Here is an 11,692-nt window from a genome sequence, read left to right as displayed (position 1 = left end):
AGGGCTGCCAGTCCTGACCCCATGTCTAGAAGAGTATATCTGACCTGTTCCAAGGGACTCAGTGCTGCCCGGGTGCAGACACTATCCAGAGCTGGTGTCGGGGTGGCTGCCGCCCCAGAAAAACATCCTGCCGCTGCAGGAGCCCAGAGCGCCCACTGATCAGCCACCCTGAACACACCACTCAGCTTCTCCCACTTAGCCCTTAGGTAATAGGATAACGCTGCCTCCATCTGTTTGTCTGGGACTGAGATGCTAATCGCCTCTCTGGCATCCCTCCCCTCCCTGCACCCCTGTCCAGCCCTGCCTCCAGGCCCGTTCCACCTTGCAGAGGCAGCACAAGGCCAGCACAGGGCAGAGCTGCTGCACTGGCAGGAGTCGGGGAAGAGGTTCCAGGCAGCAGCTGGCCAGGCAGCCACGGCAGGGACAGAGCAGGGCAGGACTGAGCCAGGCTCCTGACTTAGCCACGGCCTCCCGCAGACGCTGACAAGCCTCCCCCTGTCGCACAGACTTGGGCTCCTGCTGTAGCAGGGAAGGACGGTCCTTCTCCTTCAGGGCTAGGAGCAAAGCCCTCCAACAGGGACTGCCTTCACCAAGCCCAGCTCCACGGGGCCCTGCTCCCACTGGGATCTGCTGTTCTGCTGCAGAATAAGGAGGACCAGGCCTGAGCACTGTCTTCTGTGGAGCGATCTGCTGCAAGTGTTCAGAAATGATGCTGCCACAGCAATCAGATATGGGCCCTGCAAGTCATGGATGTGCTCTGGGACCACACAGGACTGACTTCATTGAACACACAAGCCAGTAGAAGAATAGCTTGGATAAATGCCCACATCTCAGTACAAACACAATTCATTCCCACCACACATATTCCAAGACTACACCTGTCCTGCATTGGCAGCCAGTGCTTAGACAACTGGCACAGCCCTGCAGCCCTGCGGGGAAGCACCCCTCACAGCGCAGCAGCTCCCCAGTCCTGAACCGCCTGGCACAGCAAGGCATGGCATGGCACAGCACGGCACAGCGACTCCCCTGTACGGAAGCACGCAGCACAGCCCACACAGCGCAGCCCACGCAGCACAGCCAGCCCCTGCACGGAAACACGCAGCACAGCCCACACGGCTCGGCCCACACAGCACAGCCAGCCCTGCATGGGCAGCCTGAATTATCTGGAGGATTTACAAGGTGAAGTGGCAACACATTTCAGGGGTCCTGGAATGAAGCTGCAGGCTCTGAAAAGAGCCTGCTAAAGCCAGAAAAAGCACCCACTATTCTTGTGCATTAGCATTTTATGTTTCCTTTGTTTCATCCTCTGGTTTACAAGCTTTCACCCTGAAGCTTAACATACACTGCTTGCTGCACGCCACAGCTCAGCCTGCCTAGTGCACAGGGAGAAGGGGCTGGGTGAGGCTGGCACTTTCTGAGCCCCAGCCCCACAGAGGTGTCCATATGGTGTGCACGTGCACGGGGGACCCTTGCTTCTCAGCTTGTCCCTGCCCTGTGGTGGGACATGGCAAATATCTGCAGTGAATGGGGTTGGCAGGTCACAGCCTGGGGACAGGGGCAGAAGCTGGAGTCCTGCTCCTCTGCAAGCCCCAGCACTGGTTGCACTGGTGCATGGCGAGCAGTAGGTGGGAACACACCCTCAGGGACACACTCCAGGTGTGCACACCTGGAGCGGGAACAGCATCAGCCAGACCCTCCATTGGCAGGAACCAGCCGGTACTGTGCCAGGTAGGGGCTGGGATCCTTGCTGGGCACCAAGAAACCCCTGTGGAGAGGGAAGAGAGAAGGCTGTTCAGAGGAGCACGCAGGGGCCAGGGCAGTGCATGACTCAGGGCAGGAGACTGGGCCTACCATCAAGCAAAGAACATAAGGCAGGTAAGGGACAGACCAGCCCCAGATCATGGGCAGACGTTTGCCATTTGCCATCTCCCACTCCCACAGGACATCTCTCCCCTGCCTTTCCCCAGCTGTATCTTACAGCTCAAGCTGCTTCTCCACCAGCTGTGAGCAGTAGCTTCCCTGCTCCCCTCTCCCACGTTGTCCCTCATGCTTCCCTGTCCCCAGTGTAGCTCTGGCCGCCCTTTTCTCCCTCTGTGCCAGGCTCTGGCCCTACCACAGTCACAGCAAGCAGCTGCTGCATCCCTCCCCTGCTCACATCCATTCGGTGCCCTGGGAGGAAGCATGCACTGCCCCTGCCCTTGGCCTAGCATCCTGGGGTAGGGGCGCCCACCATTGCTTTGCTTCCCTTTGTGGGACATGAGCTGTGGCACCTGCAGGTCCTGCAGGTTCACTGTGCACATACAAAGCTGGGTGGCCTCATGCCATGGCACTGCAACTCCCCTCGTGCCAGCCTGACAGCAGCCACAGAGGCAGCATCAAAAGCCTAAATGACTCTGTGCAGCCAAAGAAAATGCCTTTCACAACATGCTGCACATTCGCACCCAGCTCCCATCAAGACCTTGCCCTGGTCTGTAGAGCAGTGTACATGCAGCACCCAGTCCATGAGCACAGCTGTGGCGTGACACGATCACCAGCCACACCAGTGCTGGGGACAGGCAATGCTTGCAAAGGGTCCAGTGTCCTCAGGCAGGGTAGTAAAAAGCCCCATTGCATGAGGCAGCATCCGAGCAGCCAGCGCTGGAAGAAGCACCCACACCAGCGTGATGTCCAGGAACCCTCCTGTCTTCCAAGGCCAGTGGTACTTGCCCCAGACAGAGATCCTGGATCCCACCTGGATGGGCCTGGGGGGATCCCATCAGAGATGGTACCCTGGATCCCAGCTGGATGGGCCCAGGCAGACCTGGTTAGCCAGTCTCCCCTGGGACCTTTCCTCTTGATGCCTCCTCAAAGCACGTCGTGTAGTAATGACCTACCTCTGACTCAACTGCTTCTGCATCACTTGCAGCCTGTCTGAATGCGTCCTGTCTCCTCCAGCCTGAGCCCTGCCATCCTTTGCCAGCCCTCACAAGCCCCGTTTCTGCCCTCAGCTCTCCACATGGCTGTCCCTGAGCACCACAGCCAGGTCCCTGTCCCCACTGCCCCAGACAGGCCACTCCCTCCCGGGACAAGGCTGCAGGGCCCTCACCAGCCTGAGCCCTCTCCCCACCACCTCCCGTCGGGAGGCCCAGCGCCCTTCTGAAGGCACAAAGGGAAGGATAGGACAGTGCTTACCTGAAACGACTGTCACGGGCACAGGGTCACAGCACTCCCTCTTCATCAACCTGCAGACAACAGACAGCAAGGACAGCATCAGTGCAGCGCACCACATGCACAGCCCCCCGGCACGCTGCACCCATGTAGACAGCAGATTCAGCCTCAGGACAGCAGGGAGGTGTGGAACCCCCAGGGCTAGGAACAAGAGCATCCCCAGGGCAAATCTACAGGACACCAGGGAGAGAGGCAAGGTCACCTACAGCTTGCACCAACACCTGCCGCCCTGCCAAAGAGCGTCCCTGGCCTCCCTACACAAGCAGAAGCACTGCGCCCCGAGCCCTCCTGCCTGCACGAGCCCATCCTCACCCCGTGGACAGGCACATCTGCTGCCCCCCGCGGAGAGCCACAGGGGCTTTGCCCCTTGCCCAGGCAGGCTGGAGGACTGGCAGCCCCCTGCCTCCGCTGGCCCCGCAGCATGGCTCGGGGAGACCACATGCGAGGGCAATGCAGCTTCCCGAGGGAACAGCCCAGGCCTCAGCACCAGGGAAGGCGGACGCAGCCACCCTGGGTCGGCGGGGGTCCTCCAGCACTTCTCCTACCCTGGGTCGGCAGGGGTCCTTGTGCACCTCTCCCACTCCGGCTCATCCGCTCCCAGGCAAGAGTCCTGGGTGGGACACAGCCTGAAAGCAGAGGCAGGCTCGAGCTGAAATGCCAGCAATGCTAAGGATCAGTTCCTCCACAGGGCCGACCCTCTTGTTCTCTTGTTCAGGATGAGCAACAGGAGACCAGGGCCAGCTGAGCCCACCTCCAGAACACTCCAGGGCAAGTGTCCCTGGCTAAATACAGGAACAGCTACGGGCAGCCAGGAAAAGAGAAAACGGTATCCATAATGTCTCTGCTCTCTTATGTGCTGGAAATGTGCATGCTCTCCCTCCTCGCTTCTCATTAAAGATCCTTTCTGGGTGAGTGGCTGAAATGGCTGCTCTGTTGTAGAAAATTAAAAATGTATGACTTGGGATTTCTTGGAGCACTCCTGTTGTGCTGCAGCTGGTGTCAGCAACTGCAAGGTGCTGCAGGGGGAAGGGGCCGCAGCAAGGATCCCATTTTTGCAGAGAGCTCAGGGTGTGCCACGTGGGCAACTGGGGTGCCAGCAGGCTTTAAACATTTTATAAGATATACTCCAGCCTCCACTGGCAGAGGGATCACAGACACTGCGATGCACCTGGAAAGCTTAGCGGCTATTGTGTGCCTCTCCGTAAAATGACGCTGCTGAGGTCCCAGTGGGGCCGTAGCACAATGCTCCAGACACAGCTACCACTACCCTATTGACTCCTCTCTTGAGAAAAGTTCACAGGACACCTGTGCCATGAAAACAGAGGAAACCTACCACAGCTGTTTATGTAGGACCTAAACAAAATAGCACAGGGTATGTGTGTGTCCTGCTTAGACATTTAGTGACCATAGTGAACTGAGTCTCTCTCCTGTCCCTTAGCACTGGGAATACCAAGACTGAGCAGGGCAGGCAGTGGGGCAGGGGACTGCAGGGACATCAAACCTCTACGAGCACAGCCTTGCAGTGCTTAGGGCTGAGGGGTAACACCCCTGGGCACAGGGTGGCACAGGCTGGGACACCTACATAGCCTCCCTCCCACCCATGCACCATCTGAAATCCCTCACTGCAGCACAAAGTGTGGTCTGAAGCCAGGCAAGGGCACACACCAGCCCTCCCACCCCACCACTGTCAGCGGTGCCAGGAGACTTGTTTGCTGCAATTAGGAGGCTCGGATGAGGGAGTGGGTTGCGTGGTGCCACAGAGCAGGAACTCCCTGTCCACCAAAGGCATCTCCAGCAGCTTGTGCTCCCAGCTCACCCCACCGCCTCCAGGCAGCCTCAGCCCAAGGACGTGGTGCATTTGGGATGGAGCTACACAGCGTGGCTACAGCTACATGTCACCAAAGGCAGAATAATCCAAACACCCCATCACGCCTGGTGGCCCGGCTCCACACCCTCTGGGCATCCACATGGGCATCAGATGGACAGCTAACCAAACCACACACATGTGGCAGTCATCTGGAGCATGGGAGCCTTCCCCAGATACACACCAAGGCCCCAGGTTGTGACGGCTGCTGGCACAGCCACGGCATAACCCCAGGATGCTGAGCTGCAAGCCCCTGGCAGCACCTTGTCCTGACCAAGCCAAGCACCGGCTGCACTTTACCACCATCCTGCCAGGTAAGGGAGGGCTGGGGCAGTGCAGGCAGCGCTGGGAGCTAAAAGGGCCACAGAACACGTGAGGAATAGGTGCCTGCACAGCCACCATCCTGGGCACAGCCCCACGCATCTAACGGGTGCAGGACTGGGCACCAGGGCTCCCCGGGAAAATGCAAAATGAAGAGGACTCAGAAACAGGAAGCAAGAGTGACCAAAGGGCAAGAAAAACTGTCATAAGAAGAGAAAGGAAAGAGCAGAGACTGCTGCCTTAGAAGGAGGCAAATAAGAAGGGACACAGATAAAAGGCTGTAACATCCTGAACAGTCTGCAGAAAGGAGACGACGCTTCTGCTCTTTTCATCTCACAGCATGAGGGCAGAGGAAAATGTCGTGGGATCTCGCACTAAGAAAAGGAAATACTTCTCCACATCGCCCGTAATTAGATGGTGTAGCTCACTGCCGCAGGAAGCCCTTGAGGCCCAGAACGGTGCAAGTTCCCAGCCAGATCTAGTGGTTTCTGTGGGTGAGGATACCAACCAAAGTTACCAGCGGCAGCAATCTGGCGAGGCTGTGCAGCCCCCTCCTGCAGGCTCTGCTGCAGCCTGCTGACAGCCAGCAGGATCACCCCTCAGTGCAGGCAACCAGTCCCCAGCTCCTGCAACACCCACTGCCCCTCTGCAGCCCTGGGGCAGTGCCAGAGGCGGACCAGGCAGCAAGACAGTTCCAAAGCGTGGCTCTGAACTGCAGAGTGGCTCCCAGCACCGGCAGCAGCCTTGCTCAATCTCCAGCAGGATGGCTCTTCCTCCTGGCTCTCGTCCACACCATCTCCATCCCACCCTGACCTCCAGAGCAGATCTGGGCCAGCATGATAACCTCCTGGGTTCCTCCTGAGCTGGGCCTCTCGAGCACCATCTTTTCTGTCCTCAGGTGATGAGGGCCCAGTGGAACGTCAACCATGGGAATATGCATCCAGTAATGTCAAAGGCACTGATCTGCACAGGAAGCAGCTCAGGAGATAAATTAAATGCTTATAATATGAGCATCTTCTCCCAACCCTGATAACAGGCAAAGGAGATTTATGAGTTTATTATTGGACCTGATAAATTAAACTCTTCACAGAAGAATAAATTATGCAGATGATCTGCAATGTATTTAGACTGCAGCTTGCACACGACCAGGATCCTAGCCCTCACCGTCCCTGAGGATCCTGCTGTCTGTGGAGCCAGAGGGGCCTTGTTCAGACTAGCAGGGAGAGCTCCAGGGAGGCTGTTATTCCTCTTGCTCATGAATGGCAATTCTGCCTTTTGCTTGCCTAAGTCTGACTCTTCTATCACAAATGTCCAGATTCCCTGCTTTTTGTTCAGCTTCTTCCCTTACCAGGATAAGAGGCAAGGACTGCAGACTCGCAGTAACCACAGCAGCTGGTTCCCAGCAGTCTAACAAACACGACATGATCAGAAATGACAAGTCAGAGGAAGTAAAACTGTCCCCAAGACAGAACTGGGAGCTGGGAAGCATCTGGAGATTCCTATCTCAGGAGGGCTGTGGAAATGCCTCTCCGCACAGAGGGACATCCATGGGGTTAGGATATGGCAGATGGGACACACACAGATGCCTGTGACCAGGGTTCATACAGAGGGGACGTGCCTGTTTCTGCCTCCTGAGGTCTCCCGGGGCCCTGACCCCACAAAGGGACAATGCCACTTGGTCCCTCTCACAAGCATCATCAAGGAATCCATTCCAGCTGCTCCAGACAAGAAATGCAGACAAAGCCTTCCCCGGCAACATGGCAGCCACAAACGTGGGCCAAGGACTGCAGTGCCACGGGCAGACATCACTGCGCATCTCTGTGCAAGACCAAGCTCAGCCACTGGTCTGGCCACACCGCTGCCAAATTACCACCACAGCACGGGACTGCCTGGCACAGCCTGGTCAGGCACAGCTGCTCCACGTGGCCCCCATGGGCCTGTGGGACTCAGGCTGGAGGTGAGCAGACAGTCAGGGTGAGCTTAAGTATGGCCATAACATCCCAGCAGGCTCCTCTCACAGCTCCAGGGATCTGTGACCCTGCAGAGGAGCAGGAGACATTGAGGAAGGGCTACAGCCTGCAGCCCCCGAGCCCCAGCATGCGATGGCCTGTATCCCCACGCACGCCGAGAGCCGTAGTCCCTTTCTACCAAGGCCAGGAAACATTACATCACGTTGTAAGGACATGGCTGAGCCTCTGCTGAGCCTCCTCTAGGCAGGGGAAGGTCCCCTGGGCAGCCCTGCCTGTGGCCGGCTTCCGCCAGTGCTGAACAATATTATCCAGGGCTGAGCACTTGTGGGGCCGCTGTGTTTCCTGCCATTCTTTGCACTCCCCTTAGGATGTCTATAAAAAGCAGAAGAATCCAGACGTGGAAGTCTAAACCACTCCTTAAATAAGTCAGGAATGCCAGCCTCTCCCGGGGGAGGGAGCCCTGCAGTCCCCAAGGGGGGGAGCAGCTGTAGGGAGGTGGGACACAGCCCAGGACCCATCAGTTCTGTCCTGGGGAGAAGTGCAGCCCTGAACCAAATTGCACCCTCGGGTTTCTCAATGCAAACAAGGCCCAGCCAACCACCAAACCCACCCCTGCCCACCAAGGTCTCTCTGCTGTTCTGGAGCTTGCAAAGTCAGCCACCTTGGCACGAAAGAGCAACCCAAAGAACCAGCCTCCTTCCAAACGAGCAGCCCATTAAAGCAGGGGCTGGGCTGGAGCACAAACGCCTGGTCCCGCTATGGAGGGCTCCTGGCAAGTTGAGGCTGCAGGAGACTCTTTGTGGGGTGCACATCCTGCATACATCCTGGGGGCTCAGCTCTGCTTGGGGAGGGGCTCACTGTGGTGAGAAGCTGGCACTGATGGTCCCCCTGTACTGTCCCAGGCTCCGCACAGCCTTGTCCCACCCAAAGTCACCCATGCAGTCAGAGCTGAGTCCATACAACATCCAGAATCACAAACTCACAGAGCTGCTGTCAGTGAGGGGGAACGCACTGCTGCCAGAGAATATCTTTCAATATTTAATGATAGAAGAGTCTCCTGATCAACCTGCTTCTCGGGTTACAAAAGTCCCCATTCGTTCTGCTCCCCATAACGAGATGGGCAGCCTGACTGCTGGTAGTGGCACAGACACCCCATCCCCTGAAAGTTTGGGCTGATCCTTGAGAGACTTCCACAAAGCCAGCACTGCCTCCCCTTCCCACGCTGCCAACAGGAGCCAAGACACTCATGAACCAGAGCTTTTGCCTGTTGTCACAGTTACAGCAGCTCAGCTGCATTTAGGAGTGGGATGACAATTTACTCTTTGTACTCGTTTTAGCTGCACGGCCTCCCCCTGCTCCAGGTCTGCCATGGCAGAGGGGATTCCTGCCCCACAGCACTGCCAGCCCCACAAGGCTACCGAGCCCCTGCTGCACCCCACAGCTCCTGCTCCTTGTGTCCCTGGTGCCGAGGGCAGAGCTAGACCACCAGATCCCACCTCCTGGGCTAGTGGTCGGAGCCAGGCTGGGGAAAGAGGCAGGCAGAGGAGGTCAGAGTGGGGCAGGGCACGGCCAGTCCCCCTTGCTGCCTGGGAGGGGACCCTTTCCCTGCCCCGCAGCTCTGCTTGCCTCAGCTTCTCCGGCTCCCCTCGCAGCTCCTCCTTGTCTCTTGTGCAAAGGGAGAGCAGGGCAGGATCCAGGAGCGCTGCCAGGCGGCTGGTCCTCCTGATGCGACCTCCCAGCTGTGGCCCATCCCTGGAATGATCCTTGGTCCGGAAGGCAGCTGCAGGGAGCAGCTCCACTCCCACGTCCCCGCCGCACACATGCCCCTGCCCTGGCTCTCACGGGAGAGCTCAGCTCTACCCCAAATGCCATCGCCAGCCTCTGGCCCAGCTCTGCAAAGCCCCACTGCAGCCACGCGCTCTGTGCTGTGCTTCAGGGCAGGACCAGCTTGCCATTGCACCCAGGCTCCTGCGGTGCCTCCATCAGGGAGCCTCACCCCACCGAGATGCCCCAGCTTCACACGTGCTTTGCCGTGCTCTGCGAGACAGGAGGGGGAGCACAGCCTGCCACCCTGGCCCCCCTCCCTGCACCATACACACCCCACAGCCCCGTAATCTGCTCCTCGCCACTTGCACACATGTGCCTCACCATTTGCATATGCACTTACGCACTCCTGTGCGGAGGCAGCAGTAATAATTTTTAGCTAGTGGAAATCTCAACAGAATATTCTGTAGTGGGCTGCTTGTGTGTCTGTTTGTGTGCACCTCCAGAACAATATAGTGGTTTAAGTGAACAATGCAGTACAAAACACAAACAGTACAGATATGCATTATTCATATCATAATACTAACAATATTAAGAATACTTAGGTGTTATATGAATATTTAGGTGTTACATGCTGTACAACAGGAAAAAAAATGTTATTATCTGAAAAAAGGACCTTGTAATATTCTCCTTTGTGCCCTTTTTTGCCCTCAGCCCCTTTTGCCACATACCTTGCAAGTTTGCCATAGTCAGCAAAATCTCCACAGAGGGCTACTGTGCAGATGCAAAATGGACAAGAACTTTGTAAGGCATTTAAGTGCTAGTATAAAAAGAAATTATGGAAACTTGTTATGTGTGGTCTCCATTACCCACATGTCACTACTGAGACAGAATGACAACAAAAGTTTTTAGTGAAGTTTATAAAGTTCTAGGGGGGAAAGACCCTCCCATGCCCCAGGTAGGAGCCATCCCTGCCCCCACACCATTCCCAGGCAAGTCAAGCCCCAAGCCCCATTGCCTGCAAGCAAGCAATGCACACACCACGCACTGCGCCTCAGACACAGTCCCGCACTCCCAAGGTCTCTAGCTCACACTCACACTCTCAGAGCATGGGGTCTTATGCAACATCCTTATGCGAGGGCCACAGCAAGCACTGCTCAGCCAGCCCAGCAGACACTGACCAAGAGCAATTGCACATCCTGGGCAAAGGCACCCTCCGGGAGACCTAGAACAAGAGAAGACCAGAGCCCTACAGAGGTCAGTGCCCAAGTCCTCAGCTCCTCTCCTCACAACCCAAGACTCTGGCACAAACACACAACAGCTAAAAGAATGCCTTGTATGCCTACACAGCAAGACATTTTCCCACTATGCCTTGGTATAGGTACAGTTGCAAAGCTAGCCTCATGTTTGACTATGTTTCTCACAGATGCCTCACAGATGTAACCCTTACATCACTGAAGGCTTTGAGGATCCCTGTCCATAGGCATCAAGGCAAGGAACAGCAGGTTCAGTTCCTGTTTAAATCCTATTTGCTTAAATCCATTGCTCCCATCCTGATTTACAGAAGCATCCACAGGCACTCATGGATACCAACCAGTACCTGTGCAGTCAAACCCAGCTCTGGAGTTTTCTGCTTCCTTGACCCAGTTTTGGAAGAGTAGGAGAGTGGCAGACTCTCACGTTTCCAGCAGTTCCCCAAGACATCAGGGACAGGCAAAATTGCAAGCTGAGGCCCAGACACAAGAACACAACCACATAAATCCCATACACAGGACTGTCCAGCACACCCTGAGCCAGAGAACAGCTCATTATCCATGACAGCCTGGAGTAGAGATGACTTACTACACAAATTGTGCTTACATACAGACAACAGAGCACATAGAAAAATGGTGCGCTGAGCATCATGCATAGGTATGTGCAAAGCCCCGAGGGTAGATACACCCAATTATGCACAGATACACAAGGACCACAAACAGATAAGTTACAAAAGCAATGGCACATGCTATAAAAGCAATGCCATGCCTTCACCAGAAGTCCCCCTGCCTGCCTAAATGCTTCTGGACCATACCACAGGTGTCATGGTCCCCATCTTCTGATGCATGCTCTGCCTGCGTGCATGCTACCAAAAAGCAGAGCTCCTGTTCCCCAGCACGTACCCCCAACCACAAACCATGGCCCCTACTTCCCAGCATGTATGTGTTGCTGCAAACCACGGCATCTATCCCCAAGCACATTCAACTCACTGCAAATCTCAGCCCTTATCCCCCAAAACAGACTCCCACTACAGCCACAGCCCCTACTCTCCAGTCCACATGCCCCAAAGCACATCACAGCCCTTACTCCCCAGCACAGGCACCCCACTTCTGACCATAGCTCCTGTCCTGAAGTACCAACATCCCAATGCAAGCCATGGCCCCTCTCCCCCAAGACATCCCACTACAAACCACAGCTACGGCCACCCCACATATACTTCCCCATGCAAGCCACAGCCCTGTTCCCCAAAACACATATCCAGCTGCTCACCACAGCCCCTGACTCCCAGGATGGGCACCCAACCACAAACCAC

The sequence above is a fragment of the Ciconia boyciana genome, chromosome 1 (genome assembly GCF_034638445.1).
Source record: "Ciconia boyciana chromosome 1, ASM3463844v1, whole genome shotgun sequence".
NCBI classification, from domain to species: Eukaryota; Metazoa; Chordata; class Aves; order Ciconiiformes; family Ciconiidae; genus Ciconia; species Ciconia boyciana.
Note: the sequence above shows the minus strand (reverse complement) of the source record.